Consider the following 22,571-nt stretch of genomic DNA (forward strand, 5'->3'; position numbering starts at 1 on the left):
ACTAATTGTGTGGTATTCTAGCTAATGTATTAGAGTGAATGTTCTCTGTCTTTACTGCAAGCAGTAGATTTTGTCATTAAGTGTAGTTCAGAGATGACAAAACTTTTTTTCTCTCTTTATTCTTGGTAGATGACCTTAATCTTCACTCTTCATGTGGGAATACCTCATAGATCTGTTCTTTGTCTGCATTATGACTAGTGTATTTAAGTTTCAGGATTGATATTCTTTAATTATTCTGTATTCAGAGAACAAAATATTTATAGTTTAATTCCTCTGTGACTTTAATATTAAGCTTACTGTATTTTCAGTTTCTTCTTCTGACTTGGAATAATCTAATGTTCTAATAATAAAGATTATTTAATAAGGTTGACTAGCCCTTGATCTACCTGACATAGTCTATGTTACCTTTTTCCTGTTCAGCACATTGTCATGCAACATAAAGATATATAATAATTTCAGGATTTGATGTAAAGTTCCTTAGTACATGCGAATTAGGTAGGAGTACTTTCTTAAACCTATAAGATCACAAGGGATTAACTAAAAGATGAAAATATCTTTCTAAACTAATATTCCTCTAATGGAAATGTAAGGTAGTGTCTGTAAATGGCAACTATATCATATAGTTTCAGAGAAAATTATTTGAAATGTCTCGTCATTTATTGGTTGTGTTTCCTAAACCTCTTTATAAGGATGGCAACATTTATGAGTTTATATTTGCTGTTTACTATCCCTCCAGCCTTACTATACACATTTCCACATTTCTCCTCTAAATGTGTTCATCTCCATCTCTCTTTTACTCAGATGCTTTTATTTCCTCTCTTCCAACAATCTGTGAACAATTACTCCTCAGATCTTCAGATCAAGACTTTCTTTTCTCCAAAGAAACACTGAAATCCAACTAGTTTCCCTTCTCATTGGCTTTATTTTTGTAAATTAATTGCTGCTGTGTCATTAGTTCGCTTAGTTTTATTTTTGTTCAGTGTAACAAATGTCTCCTGTGTGCTTGTTGTAGTGAAGTGTGAGCTTGGTGGAGTAGGGAAGTATACTCTGGACAGGCTTCCCACAGGAAGTGATCCTGGACCTGAATCTTGAAGAACAAGTAGGAATTTCCTATTTGTGCAAAGGGTGTTAAGGATATATTGGCAAAGAGAACAGCGTGAGAACACATGGGATTCAGTATGGCTGTGGTGTGATAAAGGGGGAGATGTGAAGTGAAGCTGAAGAGATAGGCATGAGCCAGGTCATTGAGTACTTAAATGTCATACTGTCCATTTTTTCTGTGGGTGAACTTTGACTTCAGTCTATGGATAATAGCCATGGAAGGGTCTAACATATGATGGTGCATGCTGTGACAAGATTTTCATTTTAGAGTGATCATTCTGGCAGCAGTACAATCGACTCTGGGGTAGGGTAAGAGTGGTTGGATTACTAAATCAGTCATACTGAGAGATAATGACCTGGATTTGGATACTATTGATAGGGATGGAATTGCGAAAGTAGACTCGAAAGCATTTAGTGTAGAACTCAATGAGACTTGAAGATGATTGGTGAACTGTGATTATTGCTAGACTTTTGGTGTATCTAAGTGGCTGCTGCACTGTTAACCAGAACAAGGAATTGAAAGAAGGGATGGATTTTAGGAAGAGACGAAAAGCTCACTTTTGAACATGTTGAGTTTTTACCTATGGTGTATTGAGGTGGAAATATCCAAAAACAACAAGATATAGGAGTCTGAGGCTCAGGTGAAAGGTCAGAATTAGGGGTTATCATGTGAGGGGTCCTCCTAGTCCCGGTGGGAACCCAGGCAATGTATGCAAAAAAGCTGAACCCTAAGGGGAAAAGGAAAAAGAGAAGCCCAGGACAGAAATGAGGAGAAAGCTCTGTCTTTACCTAATTCCTCTTGAAAGGACAATTTTATCTTTTCTATATCCTCAGTAACACCTTGAATAGTATATTATGTAGAAGATACTCAGTAAATGTTTGCCAGTTATTTTGTTCAACTAGAAGGCATCTCCTTTACTTAGAGACTTGTTTCGTGTTTTATCCAATTCCATGACTTGACAAGAAAATTTTTTAAGTATTAATTTTAAGAAACTTTAATTCCAGTATAGTTAACATACAGTGTTATGTTTGTTTCAGGTGTACATTATAGTGATTCAATTCTCTATATTACTCAGTGCTCATCATGATAAGTGTACTCTTAATCCCCCTTACCTATTTCACCCATCCCCCCACCCACCTCCCCTCTGGTAACCACCAGTTCGTTCTCTGTCTTGTTAACAGTCTGTTTTTTGGTTTGTCTCTTTTTCTCTTTTCTCATTTGTTTTGTTTCTTAAATTCCACATATGAGTGAAATCACATGGTATTTGTCTTTAACAGACTTATTTTACTTAGTATTATACTCTAGATCCATCCATTTTGTTGTAGACAAGAAATATTTTTAATCCATATCGTTTCCTGAGCACCTACTGTGTACCAAGCACCGTGTTGAATACTTTATATATGTTATCAGGTTTTATCCCTAAAGTAATCCTACATTGGTAGGTTTCAGTATTTTCATTTTGTATTTGAAGAACCTGAAGATAAGAAAGATAAAGTGAATTGATCAACTTTTTCACATGTCTGTGAAAAACTCTAAAGTTCATTCTCTTAACCACCACTAATGTTTGGACCAAAAGACCATTTGGCAGTCTCCTGTTTGGGTTTCATTGTGAGAATTATTCTAAACCGAAGGCACTGATTTATACTAAATTTTGCATGGTCAGTCTTATGTGGATTAGCATAGTAGTTGGACACCCCTGTTCCTGAGTACAGTAAGCCTTTACTTAATTCTTTATAACTTTCTGAGCCACTGCCTCTTCATTTTTCTATTAGCAGTTTGCATTAGATGATTGCTAAATTGCTTATGGTTCTAAAATCCTATAAATCTGCTATTTTGAGTAACTCAAAAACTGTTCCTCAGAGTCTACTACCAGGTTTTAGAGATTCACAGATAGATGACTGGGTTTAATGTCTCAACTAAAATTATATGGAAAATATGATTCATGTATGTGCATTTTGGGGGGAGATGCAATTCAGTTTTCATCAGATTCTCATAGTTTGATATGTCTCACCATGCACTCTTCACCCAGAAGATTAAGAGCTTAGTCTTAGAAATATTTTTGCATAATGTAATGAACTACAGTGCTTCATACGATCTATCCTGAGTAGTAATCTTTAACAAAGGTATTGTTATTCATTAAAAGTAATTTTTTGAGGTAAGATTACTTTTTTGGTTACTTAAAACCATAGTATTTCCTAAACTAAAACACCTCTTAGTTATTTTGGCACTTGAAAACAACTCCACTAAGTAGATGGATAACAGTTTGACTCTGCTTAATGGTAAATTAAAAAATGCTCAGTTTTAAAGTATGATTCAAATAACCTTCACTAATATTTATTTCCCACTTTGCCTCTTCCTGTAGGAAAAGAATACTGGAGGAGCGCTTCTAAGGAAAGAAAAGGATGCAATGACATAATGCCTGGAGTTGGAGCCAGTTAAACTGGGTTTGTACTTTCTTTTTTCGCAATGTAACACATTTATTCTAGTCTTGAATCCCTTTTTATCAATCTCTTGCCTTACTCCAGCATCAAATCTTATAATTTTGAACCTTACCTTACTATGGAAGAGACAAAGATGAGTAAGACATGCCCTTTTCAAAGTATTTGCAATGTGAATAGGAAAGACAGAATGATAAAAAGCTAGATAATAGTCTCATTTTCAGATAAGAAGCTTTGAGAAGTTTGGTAAATTGCTCAAGGTCAAAAGCTCTTAGGCTAGTATTCAGACTCAGATTTGTTGACTCACTCCAAGCCTCATTTGCCTTCCGTTAGGTCACAGTGCCCCTCATTTTATTTAGGTTTAGTTGTTGTACAACTATTGATAACTGAATTTGAGGACCAGAACCTCATAAATTTGATTTCGGTTAAGTTTCAGTTGTGCCAAACACTGTTATAGGGCCTTGACATGAACTAGCTCGTTTAATTCACAATAACCAGGTGAAATACTTGGTATTATCCTTGTTTTAAAGATGGGGAGGGGCACTTGGCTGGCTCAGTCAGAAGAACATCAGACTTTTGATCTTGGGATTGTGAGTTCGAGCCCCACAATAGAGATTACTTAAAAAAAAAAAAAACTTGAAAAAAATAAAGATGAGGGGACTGAGGTTCAGAGAAATAAATAAATTGCCCAAGATCACATAGCTAGTAAGTAACAAAATCAGAATTAAAACCCTTTAATTAGGGAAGGTTAGATAGAGTTTATATCATGCCCATTGACTTGAATACCACACAAGCCAAATGAATAGCTAGACAGTTTGATTTGATCCCCTTTTGCTGTTGGTATCATGTATGAACATTTTTTTTATTTTTTATTTTTTTTAAGATTTTATTTATTTATTTGACAGAGATAGAGACAGCCAGCGAGAGAGGGAACACAAGCAGGGGGAGTGGGAGAGGAAGAAGCAGGCTCCTAGTGGAGGAGCCTGATTGGTATCATGTATGACCATTTTTATTTTTATTTTTTTATTTTTTTTATTTTTTTTTAAAGATTTTATTTATTTATTTGACAGAGATAGAGACAGCCAGCGAGAGATGAAACACAAGCAGGGGGAGTGGGAGAGGAAGAAGCAGGCTCACAGCAGAGGAGCCTGATGTGGGGCTCGATCCCATAATACCGGGATCACGCCCTGAGCCGAAGGCAGATGCTTAACCGCTGTGCCACCCAGGCGCCCCATGTATGAACATTTTTAACTGGACTGTTAGCAGTTAAGTCATTTTCACCAAAATAATATTTACATCTTTTTATTTTATTATTGTTATTTTATTTATTATACTATTTTTAAAATTTACGTCTTTTTAATGAGCTTTTCATTGTAACCAGTTTGAAAAGGTAATTGTTTAAGCTGTGGTGAAGAGGGATTTTTAAGCTCATAGAATAGTGAACAGCATCACATGCCAGAAGGGATTTTGCAGCAGAGTCAGGTCTCAGTCCAGCCAGCCCTGACTTTCCTACTGACTTCTCTGGTGTGCAGGCTCCTTAGCCTGCCTTTGGACTCTTTTGTGAGATGAGAAGTTTGAGTTGATTGTTCCCTACATCTCTTACAGCTATAAAGTTATCATCTGAGTAGGAAGAGTTTTATGTGCTTCGAACGTAAATATCAAAGACTTTTTAGAGATGGAAGGAAAGTTTTTAGAGATTAGCTAATGGAGTCCTCCCTTATGACAGATGAAGAAACGGAGACCCTCACCTTTGTGTGACACTTTGAACATTCAGAGCTCTTTCATATACTTAACCTCATATGAGCCTCACCACAGTCTTGTGGATTAAATATTAGCATCATTATTATAGAAATGAGTTCATCCAAGGTCTCATAGCTGGGCCTAAAGTTTAACAGGTTTGCTTGCTTTAGTGGGATTAATTATATCCTGTGATGAAGTCCTGTTGTATGAGAAAGTGAGAATTCAGTGATTTGTGAAGCAAGTCCAAGCAGGAAAAACAGACATTTCCCAGTATGAAAGTGGAATGACCTCAGCAGTATAAATAGCAGAAACAAAGAGGGAAGGAGGTGGCAAAAACTGAGGTCTATGAGCTGATTTAAACTTTGTTTTCATTTATTCCTGGATTAGGAGTAAGCATAACTGACTTTTAGTATTCTTGTGTTTATCAATAGTGTACTATTTGAGTTGCTTTATCCTTAATAAAATAATTCAAACAGAAACTGTACTTTGTAATAAAGTATTAAAAAATTGTAGGTGAGCTAGGGGAACTTAAAACAGTTCATTTGAAAGGGGATCCTGAAAAAACAAATGAGTAAGTAAGTGTGGGAAGCTAAGATTCACACACAATTATTTATTTCATTGCGTTTAGTGATCTGAGGTGTTTTTTGGTGTTCCCCCCCCCCCCCCCCGTTTCTGCTCTGTAATATGGAGGTATCCCTTAGAAATGTCACCTGTTTCTATGCTAGTGACCTGGCTGTGCTGGATGACAAATTGCTTTACCCTGGTTCGTTTGTTAGTTCTTTCTCTTTCTTTCTTTTTCTTTTTCTTTCTTTCTTTCTTTCTTTCTTTCTTTCTTTCTTTCTTTCTTTCTTTCTTTCTTTCTTTCTTCTTTCTTTCTTTCTTTCAAGTTTTTATTTACATTTCAATTAGTTAACACAGAATGTAATATTAGTTTCACGTGTACAATATAGTGATATAACACTTCCATTCAACACCCAGTGCTCATCATAACAAGTGCCCTCCTTAATCCCCATACCATATTTAACCGCCCCCACCATCTACCTCTCCTCTGATGACCATCAGTTTGTTCTCTATAATTAAGAGTCTGTTTCTTGGTTTGCCTCTCTCTCTTTTTTTTCCCCTTTGCTTGTTTGTTTTGTTTTTTAAATTCCACATATGTGTGAAATCATATGGTTATTTGGTTTTTTTTCTGAGTATTTCACTCAGCATAGTACTTGTCTGTCTCCATCCATGTTGTTGCAAATGGCAAGAATTCATTCTTTTTTATGACTAATAGCCCCATGCACGTGCGTGTGTGTGTGTACAAGTGTACACACCATATTTTCTTTATCCATTCATCAGTCAGTGGACACTTAGGCTCTTTTCATAATTTGGCTATTGTAGATAATGCTGCTTTCCTTGGTAACTTTCTGTAAACAATCTAAATTTTTTTAATTGGAAAGAAAATTGTCTTAAAACTTGTATATGGATGTTAGCAGTTTTTCTTTTACAGTTTTGGTCTCCAAATTGTCCTTCCTTTAAAAGGAGCTGATTTTTTTTTTTTTAATTGCTTGGTATGATGGTGCTTTTACTGTGGATATTACAATTTCATCATTAACAAAATTTCTGTTTTTCATTCTGTACTAAAGTTTTTTAAAATTATAAACTATATTCTATAGAACTAATGGAGCAGGATCTCTCATATAGTTCTAATCAAAAAGGAAAACAATAAAGGACGGAGTAAATGTAGAAAAAAATCTGAAAACAACATTATAAGATTTGACTTAAATTAGAGAGGAAGAACGTTCTTGAAATCTTTTTTCTTCGAGAGTCTTTTTAAAGATTCTCTTGCCCAGCTGCTGATAGCCTACCAAGCTCTGCCTCATAGCCCACTCCCATTCTCACTCCATTGCAGAACCATGGAATTCAGAGAAATGACATTTGAGGATAATTTGAACAGACTGGTCTTTCATTCTCAGTTTTGTGTCTGATCTCAAAACTTGCACAAGGGTTTTTTTCAACTGCTGCTTTAAGGTTCTTTATTTAAAAAAAAAAAGATTTTTTGTATTTGAGAGGAGAGAGAGAGAGAGCAGAATGGGGGGGGAGGGGCAGAAGGAGAGGGATGAGTAGACTCCCTGCTGAGCAGGGAGTCCAGTATGGAGCTCAATCCCAGGACCCTGAGATCTTGACCTGAGTTGAAGGTAGATGCTTAACTGACCCACTTTAAGGTTCTTTAAAGGAAAAACCGAAAAGGCCACTTCACAGTAATTGATACTTAATTTTTGTTTTGCTACATAGCTCAGGAGCTAGTCTCCTAGAAACTTCTAACACCTGACATAAACACTTTCAATAAATTGTGCCTGTTATAATAATATTACTGTGTCATGCTTGCCCAGACTATAGTGAGTTTTAAGGACTACAATTAGCTTCTCATTGGCCAGCTGTGATTCAGTAGTCATAGTAAAGTTATGATACTTAGCTGAGGGCTTAGAATTTTTAAAAGTAAGCTAATTATTTCTATAAAGAAATAGTTGAAACACTTTTTTTTAAATGTCTTGTTGACAAATCTAGTAGCACTAAATAAAGTGTTTTGCCAGGAGATTTTTTCAATATTAATATAGATTTGCTTTTTTCTATGGAATTTAGTTTCTGTGCCAGTGTACTTTCTAATATGAGATCAGTTCTTAATAGACATACAGAAATATGAGGAACTTTCAGATACTTTTTGATGTCATGTTCAGTAAATTTCAGGGTGACAGTGAGGGAAATACAAAGATGTTGAGTTGTGTGTGTATGTATGTGAGTGTGTGATCTAAATACCAGGGAAATGCAAGAAGTTTAAGTGATTTGCTGCTTTCTTCTTGAAGCTTGATGCAGCAGTGGAGTTATAAGAAAATATTGATTAGTTTTCTTTTTTTCTAAATGTATTGCTATTTAACAATTAAATATAGCTCAGTACTTCATTTTATATCTTGGTATGTATTTTAAAGAATTAAATGAGTTGATTCATATTTTTAAAAACCAGAAATACAGGTGATAAAGGGGAGTTACTGAATTTGTTGGCCTACATTTGTAAGATCAGTCCATTTGTCATTGCCTGGGTATTTGAATTACCCAGAGAAAAATAGTATTACACAAGTATAATTAATTGAGTATTTGTTGGCATATATATGTGCCACCTTCATTTTTTTTATTTCTCAAAGTGAGAAGATTGAATGATTTTCCTAAGTATTCAAAAAGTATTCTGCTGGGTGAAATTGAGAGTGTTGTTAATGATGTACTATATGTTGGCTAATTGAACATAATAAAGAAAATAGATAATCATTTGCTCTCTGGTCTTTTTTTAGGAGAACCTATCTCCAAGGAAAATTTAAACCAAAGACCATTAATTGTAATCAGATTTTCTATGAACACTGATTTTGAAATTAAAATTGTATAAGCTCCTTTGCTGACTTTGTTCATCTTTATATATATATAAATAATATTTCAGTAAAAGATATTGTAGTCTGAAATGTTGCTCGTCTGCAAGTCTTCTGCAGGAGGAATGAAAGATAGCAAAAGATTTGGGGAACTCTAGATTTTCCATATAGGGTTTTAAAAAAAGTACTTTATCATATTACGTGAAACCATTAAAAATGGCTTACTTTCTATTCTCCAGTAATGCCAATACCACATGTCTTATTAAATTAAAAATAAGCATCATTTTGGTAGCATGAACGATGGTTCACAGACTTTTTAACAGCAAAATATAGAGAATGTCTGATGTGATAAAGGGAGTAGAAATCTTATATAGTCCTTATAGTCTGAAGCCTGGTTATTTCAAATAGGAGAGAGCGCTATTATCTAAAAATCATGTGCTCAGGGGCGCCTGGGTGGCACAGCGGTTGAGCATCTGCCTTCGGCTCAGGGCGTGATCCCGGCGTTATGGGATCGAGCCCCACATCAGGCTCTTCTGCTATGAGCCTGCTTCTTCCTCTCTCACTCCCCCTGCTTGTGTTCCCTCTCTCTCTGGCTGTCTCTATCTCTGTCGAATAAATAAATAAAATCTTTAAAAAAAAATAAAAAAAAAATAAAAATCATGTGCTCAAAGCTAGTAAGGTCAAATGTTCAGAGCCCCAGGAAAAGATCGCATAAAACCAAAGCCAGCCCACACTGTCTGAAGCAAGAATTTAGAATCCACTTGAGTGCATAGAAATATTTTGTGTTCCTTTTTAATTTTGGGCAGTAAAAATGTAACAGAAGCATGGAATAGGAATAGGTTTTAGAATAGGGAGAGGCTTTGGAAATCATTTAATTATTTCCTTTCATCTTATAAGGAGAAACCAAGTGAGAGGTTAAGTTACTCAGCATCAACTAAGTAGTGGCAGTAGTAGAACTAGAACACCCGTTAATGAACATTGAATTGTTAGCAGTTTTTAGCTATTATAAATAAAGCTGCTGTGATCGCTTTTTTGTTTTTATTGTTTTTTTAGAGAAAAGAGGGAAAATTTACTTGTATATGTCATAGAAATGCTGATAGTGAGTTCTTAAAATATTCACAAAGTTAACTCACTATTGACTTTGGAATGATTATAGATGTCACCGGAAGTTGCAAAGATAGTACAGAGAGGTTCTGTATACCAGCTCCCACTAGGCTTCTAATGAAACCAGTCCTGCTGGGTCAGTACCTAGGAGTGGAATTGTTGGGTTAAATGGTGAGTTTTGTTTGACTTTGAAAAAGGCTACTAAACTTGCTGGCAAAATTTTATATTCCTACTAGTAATGCGTGAGCATTTCATATGTTCTGCATTAATTCATCCTGTAGACATTTATGTAATAATGAAAATGTTCAATATCTACACTGTCCAGTACATTAGTCGCTAGCTACATGTGGCTGTTGAAATATGGCTAGTACATCTGAGAAACTGAATTTTTTATTCAATTTATCAAATTTAATTTAAATGGCTCTATGTGCCTAGTAGCCGCTGTGCTGCTTGGTGCATCAATGTAGCTCTGCATCCTTGCCAATATTTAGAATTATCGGTCTTTCAAATTTTAGCTCTTTAATGAGTGTTAGTTAAGTGGTATCTTACTGTGGTTTTAATTGTTTTATGTACATACTGACCACTTAGTTTTTATAATGATGCTTTGAAAACAGCAGAAGTTTTTAATTTTGTAAAGTGTATGTTATCAGCTGGCTAAGGTCCATAAACTATTTTCCTGTGTTTTCTTTTTGAAGTTTTATAGTTTCACATTTTCTGTTAGGTTTATAGTATATTTTGAGTTAGTTTTTGTACATATACAAAATGTGTGAGGTAAAGGCAAAATTCGTTTTCATTCCATATGAATATCCAGTTGTTTTAGCAACATTTATTGAAAATGTTTTCTTACACATTGAATTACCTTGGCACCTTTGAAAGTCCATCGATTTATTTATAGGTCTATTTTTGGATTTTCTTTTTTTTTTTTTTTTTTTAATTTTTTTATTTTAAGTAGGCTCCATGCCCAGCATGGAGACCAGTGTAGGGCTTGAACTTAATGACTCTGAGATTGAGGGCTAAGCTGAGATCAAGACTTGGACACTTAACCAACTGAGCCACCCAGGAGCCCCAGGATTTTCTATGCTGTTGCATTTTTCTATATGTTTATCCTTAGGCTATTACCAAACTGTCTTGATTGCTTTGGCTTAATAATAACTCTAGAGGGTATTACAAGTATTTCTACTTTGTTCTTAATTTTCAAAATTATTTTGATTATCCTGTTCATTTGAATTTTCATATACATTTTATAATCAGCTTATATATTTCTACAAAAGACCCCTAGGATTTTTATCTGAATTGAATTGAATGTATAGATGAATTCGGGGAATATTGCTATGTTAATAATACTGAATCTTCCAATCCATAAGTACAATATATCTTTTCATTTATTTAAGTTTTCTTTAATTTGTCTTGGCAGTGTTTTGTACTTTTCATTTTATAAGTCTTGCACATATTTTGTAAGGGATAAACTGAAGTATTTCATGTTTTTAATCGCTGTTACAAATGGCATTTAAAAGTTTTAAAATTTCTAGTTGTTTGTTGATAGATACAGAAATATAATGGATATATGAATATTGACCTTTTATTCTACAGTCTTGCTAAAGTCGCTTAATAGTCTTTGTATTTGTTTTGTTGATTCCTTAGGATTTTCTATATAAACAGTCATGTCTCTTATAAAGACATCTTAACTTCTTCATTTCCTATTTTTATTCTTTTCTTTTTCTTGCCTCATTACACTGGCTATGAACTCCAGTGTAATGTTGAATAGAATGTTTATTATTTATTATTATGTCAGTATTTTACAGACATCTTTTATCAAATTAAGGTAGTTCTTTTGTATTCTGAGTTGTCTGAAGTTTTGTTATGAATGGGTGTGGAAATTTGTTAATTTTTTTTCTGTTTATTGAAATGATCATATTGTTTTTCTCTGTTATTCTGTTAATATGATTAATAACATTGATTTTTTAAAAATGTAAAATCAACCTTGCATTCCTTCTTTATATATTGCTGAATTTGAGTTGCTATTTTGTTAGAGATTTTTGCATCTTTATTTGTGAGAGATATTGATGTGAGCTTTTCTTAAAATCCCTTTTTCTGGTTTGGGAATCAATCTAATGCTGGCCATATAAAATCAGTTGGGAAATGTTCCCTCCTCTATTTTGTAGAAGAATTTGTGTAGGATTGGTATTACTTCTGTCTTTACATGTTTGATGGAATTCACGGTGTACCATTTGAAAATTCGGAGCTTTCTTTGTGAGGACATTTTTAAATTACAAATTTAATTTCTCTGGGGCACCTCAGTGGCTCAGTCCATTAGGCAGCTGCCTTCAGCTCCGGTCATGAGCACAGGGTTCTGGGATTGAGCCCCACATTGGGCTCCCTGCACAGTGGGGAGTCTGTTTTTCCCTTTCCCTCTGCCCCTCTCCACGCTCATGCGCTCTCTCTCTCTCTCTCTCAAATAAATAAAATCTTAAAAAAAAAACCCACAAACTTAATTTCTTTAACAGATATAGGGCTATTCAGGTTTCTGTTACTTCCAGAGTCAATATTGGTAATTTGTGTCTTCTAAGGAATTTGTCTATTTCATCTTAGTTGTCAAATTTATTGTCATAAAATCATTCATAATAGTCTCTTGTTCTGTTAATATCTGTAGACTCTCAAGTAATGTTTCCCCTTTCATTCCTGATATTGATGATTTCTGTCTTCTCTCATTCAGTACAGCTAGAGGTCTATCAATTTCATTGACTCTTTTTTTCTTTTCACAGAACCTGTTTTGGGTTTCATTCATCTTTCCTATTTTTCAGTTGTCTGTTTTATTGATTCCTATTCTTGGTTATTTTGTTAGTCTCTACTTACTTTGATTTAATTTGTTCTCTTTTCTTCTAGCTTTTTATGGTGGAAGCTTAGGTAATTGGTTTTAGACTCCCCTCCCCCAATGTAAACATAGAAAACTATAAATTTCCTCAAAGTACCTTTTTATCTGCATCTCAGGATTTGCTAAGTTGGGTTTTCTGTTCATTCATTTCAAGATATTTTCTGATTTCCCTTGTGATTTTTTATTTGGCCCTTGAGTTATTTTAGAAGTATGTTGTTTAATTTGTAAATGTTTGGGAATTTTCCAGATATCTTTCTGTTATTGATTTCTCATTTAGTTCCATTGTGATAAGGGAATGTACTGTGTATAGTTTCAATTCTTTTAATTGTTAAGACTTATTCCTGGCTCAGCAGATGGTCTGTTTTGGTAAATGTTTCATAGGCAGTATAAAAATTTATATTTTGCTGTTGTTGGTTTACATGTTCTGTAAATATCAATTCAGTTGAGAGTCTATTACAGTCTTCTTTATCTTTGCTGAATTTCCGCTGTACCTGTTCTTCCAGTTACTAGGAGAAATGTTGATGTCTCCAACTGTATTTGTATACTTGTTTGTTTTATCCCCTCAGTTCTGTCAGTTTTTCCTTTATGTGTTTTGTACTTCTGGTATTCTATACCTACACATTTAGAATTAGATTCTATCTTCTAAATGAATTGACCCTTAATCATTGTGAAATGTTCCTCATTATCTTTGGTAATATTCGTTTGTCTTCTATAGTGTCTGGTATAAATATGGCTATTCCAGCTTTTTTAAGATTTTGGTGTTTTGGTGTATCTTCCATCCTTTTACTTTTAACCTATTTCCTTATTTTAGTGGGCAATTCTGATCGCTAGCATGTATTGGTCTTGCTTTTTTATCAGTTTTTTAATTGGATTATTTAAACAATTACCATTTAACATATTTATTAATGTGGTTGGGTTTAAATCTACCATCTTGCTGTTTATTTCCTATTAACCCTTCCTTTGAATTAATTATACTTTGAATTAATTATACTTTTAATCTTCCCTGTTGGTTTATTCCCCTACTGTTCTACCTCTTATTTTTTTTTTTAGTGGTTACTCCAGAATTTATACTGTGCCTCTTTAGTTTACTACATTCTATTATCAAATAATATTCTATCACTTCTCTTTTAATGTAAGGCCTTTACAACAGTGTTTTTCCATTGCCTCACGGTCATTTTTTTCTTTCTGCACTTCACCTTTGTTATTGGTATTTACTTTTTTTAAAAGTAATATCTCCACCCAACGAGGGGCTCAAACTCACGACCTTGAGATCAGGAGTCACACACTATACTGACTGAGCCATCCAGGTGCCCCAAAGTGTTTTGAAGTTCACTAATCTCTTTTTCTGCAGTGCATAAACCACTGTTTGTCTCATCCCATGAAGGGATTTTGAATATTATATATATATATATATATTTAATTGCTAGAAGTTCTATTTGGCTCTTTCAGAAAACCCCCCATTTCTCTCTTCACTATATTCCCATTTTCATTTACATTCTTGAATATGCAGCATACTTGTAATAGCGCTTTCAATGCCTTTGCCCCATTAATTCCATCATGCCGTTATTTCCAGGTCTGTCTGTCTATTGACTGATATCTTTCTGGTTATGTGTCACATTTGCCTGTTTCTTTGGCCAATAATTTTTAATTAAATGTCACATATTTGTGAATTTTATGTGTTGAGTCCTTGATTTTGTGGCATTCCTTTGAAGAATATTGGACTTTTTCCGGCAGGCATTATAAATCGCATATTAGTTTGATTTTTTTCCTAGCCTTTAAAGTCCTTTCAGGTGGGTCTGTAGTAGCTTTTATTCTAGGGCTACTTTCCCCTAGCCTCTGCGATGTGGAGCTTCTGGGGTCACTACTGCCTTGTATATTCAACAAGGTTTTTCCCTACTTGCTTGAAGGAACTTGTTGAAGTCTTGGCCCCATGTCAGCTCTGAGAAGCCTTTGTCTTACAACTCCCTGGTAACTTTCTTTCCATAGGAATTCTTGTTAGCTGGTCTAAAGAAATTTTACTCTTCTCATGTATAGGTTTTTATTTAGCTAGAAACTCTAGGGAACCCTCATTGAAATTACTGGAACACTTTCTCTCCTCTCTGGAACTCTGCCTTATAAATTCTAGCTACCTTGGCGTCCTTGCACTTTTTTCCCTGTCTCCTCAAGTCAGCAAGATTGCCAGGTTCTGTCTGGGTTCCTCCTCCCTGCTCCGGAGTGGTTAATTGCTTCCTGGCTGAGAGGCTTGGGTGATGGTAGGCCGTGCCTTGTTTGTTTCCTTTTTTTCAGGGATCACAGTCCTGCACTGCCCATGTCTGAAAATAGTCCTTCCCTATATTTTATCCTGTGTTCTAGTTGTTTGCAGTGGGAGGATTATTCTAGACCTGCTGTGAATCCCTCACGGTCAGAAATGGAAGTTGAATCATTCCACAATGAATTTTTAATACTTAACGCCCTTACAAAATTCTGAAGCTCTCAAGCAGACTTTTTACCTAACATTTAACCATTGATTCACTTTTCTTCAGTATTGTTATAAATGATCTTGTGTCATCTGTAGGAGTGTTTATTTATTTTTCAATTCAGAGTCCTTTACAAACTTTAAATCAGAAACTGACCCAAGGAAAATGATTCATCATACCTCATAAATCTCACAAATTAGGCAAATGAATTTTTGAATGTGTAAAAATACAATCTTATGAGATGGTCATTTTAAATATAAAATTATTACTTAACACTTAATTAGAAACATGAAAGACTAAATATACCAGTGGGTAAGTGCTTAAATGAACTCTTTGATGTAATGTTTTAAAATATTAATCCTATCACTGTAGAGTATAAACATGTTCAGTATACTTTAGACCAGGAACAGGCAAACATTTTCTATAAAGGACCAAATGGTGTATATTTTAGACTTCGTGGGCCATATGGTCCCTGTTGTAACAACTCTGCCTTTGTACTGGAATAGTAGCTATAAACAATATATTAAAAAATGAGCTGATGGTGTTCTGATAAAACTTTATTTCTAGACAACAAAATTTGAATATCTTGTAATTTTTATGTCTCAAAATACTCTTCTTTGACCTTTTTTCCCCAACTATTTAAAAATGCAAAAGTTATTCTTACCTTGTGGGCCACTTATAAACAAATGGCTGGTCAGATTTGGCCCCTGGGTCATAGTGTGACAGTCCCCGCTCTAAATTATTAAAAAGCTCCCAGGTAAGCTGTATGATCTTAGCAGACTGTTGTGTTTTAATTCCAAGTGATATTTTTATTTGAATTACTCTTTGAACTACTATTAAATTAGGTTGCAAAGTAAACAAGATCACACAATATGGAACCAATATAGCTTTGACAGATTTTGATTGATTGATTGATTGACTTTAGAAATGGGGGTGGTGTGAGGGAGAAGGAGAGAGAAAATCTCCAACAGACTCCCCCCCTGCAGCTCAATCCATGACCCTGAGATCATGACCTAGCCAAAATAAAGAGTCGGACGCCTAACCCAACCAGGTGCCCTGCTTTGACAGGTTTTTAACGTCAAAGGTTATATTAGGGATTCCTCAGGCAGTGTGCATAGTTACTAAAAAAAAAAAGTTAAGAATTTAAAATAATTATTATTTTATTGTTGTCATTATATAGAAATTAATAAATAGGTTTAAAATCAGGACAATTTCCACATTTTTTAAAAATTGAAGTGTAACTGGCATACAACTTTATATTAGGTGCAACTGTATATTACTTTCAGGTATACGACATAATGATTCAATATTTGTATATATTGCAAAATGATCATCACAATAAATCTAGTTAACATCCATCACCATATATAGTTACAGAATTTTTTTTCTTATGATGGGAACTTTAAAGATTTATTCTGTTAGCAACTTTCAGATATGCAATACGGTATTATTAACTATGGTCACCATGCTGTACGTTACATCCCTATGACTTATTTATTTTATAACTGGAAGTTTGTACTTTCTGATCATGTTTTTTGATGGGTGTGGTATTTCTCACAAATTCTTGTTTGGATAATTTGGAAACTTTTTTCAATGAACATTATAAACTCATTCCTATCTCATGACATGTATGTCCTAAGTCTGAAACATTCTTCTAAATTATTGTGTGTCTGGTTCATTTCATTCAGTTTTAACTTGAACATCATCTCCTCAGAGGACTTCCTTGATGTACTATCTAAAATTATCTATACCTCCCCAATCTCTCTCTAGCACCCAGTTTTATTTTTTTCAGAGCATTTATCACCATCTGAAATTAGTTCTTATTTGTCCCTTTCTTTCTTTCTTTCTTTCTTTCTTTCTTTCTTTCTTTCTTTCTTTTTTTCTTAAAGATTTTTATTTATTTGACAGAGAGAGAGACAGCCAGTGAAAGAGGGAACACAAGCAGGGGGAGTGGGAAAGGAAGAAGCAGGCTCCCAGCGGAGGAGCCTGATGTGGGGCTCCATCCCAGAATGCCGGGATCACGCCCTGAGCTGAAGGCAGATGCTTAACGACTGAGCCACCCAGGCGCCCCTTACTTGTCTCTTTCTGTATTACAATGTAAACTCAAGAGAAGAGATCTTGCCTCCATTATTACTTCTTTATCTCTCCAACACTGCCTTTCATGTAGTAGGCCCTAAGTATACAATTTATTTGTGGTTGGAAAGATGAATAAATGAAAGTATGAAATGCATGATTTGTAGAAATATTTGATATGGTAACGTATTACGAATTGCTAAAAGGAAAACAATGAGTAACTTTACCTCAATTCATTTCACTACGGAACTACTTTCTCTTTAAGCATATAGCTGTATTGTGATAGGGTCTATTGATACTTTAGTTTTTTTCTTTTTAATTTGTAATTTGAAATTTACACACAAATTGTGTAAGAATAATAATTTTTCCTGAATCATTTGAGGGAGTAAGTTGCTGACCTTATCACTTCTGAATACTTATATTTCCTACAAAGATGCTCTCCCAAATAACTAGATAAAATTATTGCAATCAAGAATTCAATATTGATGGGTTAGCACTATCTAATACACAACCCCATTCAAGTCATGCAAATTGTCCTGGAATACAGTGATGAAAATGCCCAGAAAGGGGAGAGATACAGAATAAAGGGGGCCTCAAAATTTGCATTTGTATTCCTTTTAATTTCTTGGTTTGATGTCTGAATTCATGTGTAGAGGAGACTCTATAGAGCCGGAGGAAAGTGATAGCTGACGTGGGAAGTTGCTGTGGTGATATTTCTGATCAAATTTGGAGTTTGAGTCCTATTAAACACAGTAAGATTTTTGTTGAAATCTTAGAAGGGTCCTGTCTGAGAAATAAAGATTGTAAGCCCTAAGGAATTTATTCTACTACTGAGGGCAAAGTGGGAGCATACCTTCCCTAACAAAATGTAAAACCAAGCATCTCTACAAGTTCAAGACGATCACCGAGTGAACTTGCTAGTAGAAGAAAAATCAACATACTTCAAAGGAAGATAACAAAATACAGTTTCTATAGCATATAATCTGTATTGTCCAATATAGAATCAAAAGTTATTAATCATGTGGAGAACTAAGAAAATATTACCCGTAGTTGAGAAAAAAAGTCAATACAGATGTTAAGGGACAATAACTTTAAATCAGCTATTATAAATACGGTCAGGAACTTAAGAGGGAGCATAATGAAGGAAAATACAGACTATCTCTGCAGAGAGAGGAAGAAACTTTTTTTTTTATGTTCAGTTAGCCAACATATAGTACATCATTAGTTTTTGATGTAATGTTCAACGATTCATCAGTTGCATATAATACCGAGTGCTCATCACAACACATGCTCTCCTTAATACCCATCACTGGTTACCTCATCCCCCGGGCCCCCTCCCTTCTGTAACCCTCAGTTTCTTTCTCAGAGTCCAGAGTCTCTCATGGTTTGTCTCCCTCTCTGATTTCTTCCCATTCAGTTTTCCCTCTGTTTCCCTGTGGTCTTCCGTGCTATTCCTTCTGTTCCACATATGAGTGAATCCATATGATAATTGTCTTTCTCTGCTTGACTTATTTCACTTAGCATAATCCCCTCCAGTTCCATCCACGTCAGTGCAAATGGTGAGTATTCATCCTTTCTGATGGCTGAGTAATATTCCATTGTGTATGTGAACCACATCTTCTTTATCCATTCATCTATTGAAGGACATCTCAGCTTCTTCCACAATTTGGCTGTTGTGGATGTTGCTGCTATGAACATTGGGGTGCATATACCCCTTCTTTTCACTACATCTCTATCTTTGGGATAAATACCTAGTAGGGCAGTTCCTGGGTCATAGGGTAGCTCTATTTTGAACGTCTTGAGGAACCTCCATACTGTTTTCCAGAGTGGCTGTACCAGCTTGCATTCTCACCAACAGTGTAAGAGGGTTCCCCTTTCTCCACATCCTCATCAACATTTGTTTAGAAACTATTTTTTTTAATAAAAAGGGAATTATAGAACTGGAAATATAATACCTGAATTAAAAAAACTCACTGGATAGACTTAACGGCAGCAATGGCAAAAAAAAGGGGCCTTGTCAGATCAGTAGAAATTATCCTATTTGAAGAACATAGACAAAAAGTTAAAAAAAAAAACCCAAACCAAACAGAAGCTCAGTTACCAGTGGGATTACAATCAGTCAACCTCATGTATATTAAAACCTAAAAGAATAGGGCACCTGGGTGGCTCAGTCATTAAGCATCTGCCTTCGGCGCAGGGTGTGATTTCAGCATTCTGGGATCGAGCACTGCATCAGGCTCCTCCGCGGGGAGCCTGTTTCTTCCTCTCCCACCCCCCTGCTTGTGTTCCTGCTCTCCCTGGCTGACTCTCTCTCTGTCAAATAAATAAAATCTTTAAAAAAAAAAATAAATAAAACCTAAAAGGAAAAGAAAGAAAATGGGACAGAAACATTTTTAAATAGATAAAGGCTGAAAACTTCTCAAATTTAGCAAAACACTAATTTGAAGAGCCAGGAAGCTCTTGACGAACCTCAAGAAAAGTAAATGAAAACTAAATCTAGACATATAATAGTTACACTTCTAAAAACCAAAGATCAAGAGAAAAATCTTGAAAACATCCAGAAAACAAAAGTCAAAAAAAACCAAACAAACATTATGCACAGGGTAACCAGGGTAACAATATTAATGACTACTGACTTATTGGAATAATGGAAACCAAAAAACTATAGAATAATACCTTGAAAGAGCTATGAGGGAAAAAAAAACCTTTCAACTCAGAATTTTATACTGAATATGAATGTCATTCAAAAATGAAGGTAAAATAAAGATGATTTCAGATAAAAAATTATATAATTCATTGTCAACAGACCTGCAATGTAAGAAATAAGAAAAGAAAGTTTTTGAGCTGAAGGGCAGTGATAGCAAATGGAAACTTTTCTACAGGAGAAAGAAAACCACCAAGAATGTGATAAATTTAAAAGCTTTATCTTTTTTTTCTTCTGTTACTTTCTTTTTTTTTTTTTTTTTTTAAAGATTTTATTTATTTATTTGACAGAGATAGACAGCCAGTGAGAGAGGGAACACAGCAGGGGAGTGGGAGAGGAAGAAGCAGGCTCATAGCGGAGGAGCCCGACGTGGGATTCGATCCCGGCACGCCGGGATCACGCCCTGAGCCAAAGGCAGACGCTTTAACGACTGCGCTACCCAGGCGCCCCTCTTCTGTTACTTTCTTTAGAAGAAAGCTGACTTTTTTTTTTTCCTTTTTGAAAGCTGACTTCTTAAAGCAAAAGTTAAAACCATTTTACTATGGGTTTTATAATAGAAGTAGAGGTATAATATATGATAACATTAACAAAAAGGGTTTTCAGTAAATGGAATGATACCATTACAATTATGCTTTTCATGATGTTCAATATTAACTTAAGTAAACTGTGGTTATTTGAGCATGTATATTATAATTCTTAGAGTGTCACCCCCAATACAAAGAAATATCCAGCAATTAAAGTAAAACATTACACCTATTTGATTAACTGAAATTAAGGCAGGAAAACGTAGAATAGGAACAAAACAAAACAAAAAGCAGAAAACAATAGAAAACAGTCATTTCAGTAATCATATTATATATTGATGAACTAAACTCTCTAAGAGTCAGAGATTTTCAGATTGGATAAAAATACAAGACCCAACTCTATCCTGTCTACAGATTGCACATATAAAATGTTAGGTTTTAATTAAACACTGTTTATGTCTCTTTATCTCTCACATTGTTGGGTAAGCTTTCAATGGCTGTATTATGATGGAATGCCTATAAGTCTGAGAATAAATTATACAGAAAAAATAATTTGGAGGACTGAGAGGACAGGAATGCACAATGGATTATAGGAGGATAATAGAACACTACATTGGGAAGAGAGTAAGGAGATCTAGATTCTCATTTCAGTTTTGCCACTGGCCAAACACCTACCCTTGGGAAAACACTTTTCTATTACTATGTACTTTGCTAGGTTACCAATATTTGTATACCCATGTGTTCAATTTTTTTTTTTCATATTCAGGTTTCAGAGTAAAATTGGCACAAATTGCATTTTTCTTCTCGAAAGACTCCTCTAATAATAGAAAGAAGACTGAGTAATTTTGCCACTGTATATGTTATCCTGGGCATCTTTGTTTCATCTGTCTATCCATCCATCCATCCATCCATCCATCCTTGATAATATTTTTCCTATTACTTAATGTTATTATGCGCCACGTGAAGTAGAGGTATAACCACTGTAAAAACATTGGGTGTTGTTTTCATCATGAATAACCCAACTGTGTTGGAGTTAGATATTGTTTGATGGTACACAAACAAAAACTTCCATTTTAAAATGCCTTTCTGGTGTCTTAATATTTATTTATTGAAAGGTTCACTTCTGTAATAAGTGCAATCAGGAATCAAAATAATTACATTTATCTTTCTACCTAACTCTTATAGTTATTTTCCTTATATCTGGTGTTACATGGAAAACAAATTAAGAGTTGTGCCAGTTTGAACATACATATAATTGGTGCCCCAGAGTCAGAAATAGGTAGGAATTTGTTCATTTAATTTTAGGTGATATCTTGTATACCAAATTTTAAATATATTTCATACTTGAGCCTAAAGTAAAACTGCAAAGTATCTGGAGAAACTTTTGCATTTGGAGATACCTATTTTCATATTTTACAAATGGTGTATCAGAATTGAACATTGTTACTTATTTAGATTGGATTTTTATAAAGATGAAATAAGGTTTAATATTTCTCATTCGATTAATGCTCTTACATTTGGTTCTTACATAGCCAAAAACAACTGTTCAAAGACAATCAAATGAAGTCTTAGAAAGTTTCAAGTGCATCACTACTAGTTTGATTTTTATACATTACTTGGTTCTTAGGTATGATAAAGGTAGTTATTGAGTGTGTAGGATTCTATCCATGTATCTACCTAAGTTAAAGAAGTTATTTCTTAAATGAATAAGACTAATTATAACTGTTGAGTGAGGATGAAATTAAGAATATCCTAAAGGAAAAAAAAATGTCCAGTATATCTAAAACTATTTTACTCTCCAATTTAGCTCTTTTTATTTTTTTCTCTTGCAGTAAACATTGCAGTCTTCAGAAAATAAGTTAAGGAATACGAGGCAAGGAAGAAAGTAAATTCATCCTGGAAAGACCCAAAGCACTTTGAAATTTTAAACGAATGTAATAATAGCTGCTAAAACCAGCATTGTCACCATAATGGATGAAGTACTTCAAATTAAACGGTAACCAGAATTCTCATATCGTATTACACTTCCACCGAGAACTTTATATGACTTGAAAGGATTCTTTTAAAGTTTAAATATTTACCCTACAAATACCAAAGTATAGATAAAGCTGATAATTTTATAACTTATTTAGCATAGTCAGATCTCCGTTTTGGCCCTTA

The 22,571-nt window shown here is 34.5% G+C and overlaps 1 protein-coding gene across 17 annotated transcripts in view; it reads left to right on the forward strand.

Moving 5' to 3' along the window:
• Positions 1 to 22,571, forward strand: part of PEAK1 (pseudopodium enriched atypical kinase 1) — a 294,322-nt gene that overhangs the window by 117,818 nt on the left and 153,933 nt on the right. For 11 of the 17 annotated variants that reach the window (XR_003311383.4, XM_044391996.3, XM_048221524.2 and 8 more), the window contains 2 exons: positions 3,465 to 3,546; positions 22,244 to 22,407. The gene's annotated coding sequence lies outside the window, so the exon portion shown is untranslated. Of the gene's footprint in view, positions 1 to 3,464; positions 3,547 to 4,610; positions 4,806 to 22,243; positions 22,408 to 22,571 lie in introns of all 17 variants that reach the window. The other 6 variants (XM_026478589.4, XM_044391998.3, XM_048221530.2 and 3 more) reach the window with 2 other exon arrangements.

The sequence above is a fragment of the Ursus arctos genome, unplaced genomic scaffold, assembly GCF_023065955.2.
Source record: "Ursus arctos isolate Adak ecotype North America unplaced genomic scaffold, UrsArc2.0 scaffold_28, whole genome shotgun sequence".
NCBI classification, from domain to species: Eukaryota; Metazoa; Chordata; class Mammalia; order Carnivora; family Ursidae; genus Ursus; species Ursus arctos.